At 65.9% G+C, this 361-nt stretch overlaps 1 protein-coding gene across 1 annotated transcript in view; it reads left to right on the top strand.

The window, feature by feature from the left end:
- Positions 1–361, top strand: part of S100P (S100 calcium binding protein P) — a 2,899-nt gene that overhangs the window by 275 nt on the left and 2,263 nt on the right. The gene's annotated exons all lie outside the window — the stretch shown is intronic.

Below are 361 nucleotides of genomic sequence, written 5' to 3'. Positions count from 1 at the left end.
GCCCAGTGGGGGGGGGGCGGGGGGAAGGAAGGGAAAGTAGGGTGGCGAAGGCGGAGGGGGTACCCGGCTGGGCTGGCAGGGGGGAGGCTACCCTTCCAGGAATGGACCAGCTGCCCTAGGGGATGAGGGAGCAGGGCCGGCCACACTGATCCTTAAAATCCGGAGTTAGAGTCCCAGTTCGCTTGCCACCAGGATTCTTTCTCCGCAGGAGGCCCAGTGGGAGAGGGAAGGATGCAAACCTGAACCTGAGTGGTGGGGGCGGGGAGCCCGGGGCCATGTGTGAGGCTGGGTTTCCTGGTCCCTCACAGCTGCACCCCTCCAAGGCTGCGGGCTACAAACACCCCTGTCCCACCACCTGCGG

This window comes from Crocuta crocuta, unplaced genomic scaffold, assembly GCF_008692635.1.
Source record: "Crocuta crocuta isolate KB4526 unplaced genomic scaffold, BGI_CrCroc_1.0 scaffold179, whole genome shotgun sequence".
Taxonomy (NCBI): Eukaryota; Metazoa; Chordata; class Mammalia; order Carnivora; family Hyaenidae; genus Crocuta; species Crocuta crocuta.
This window is presented reverse-complemented; position numbering and strand designations above follow the sequence as displayed.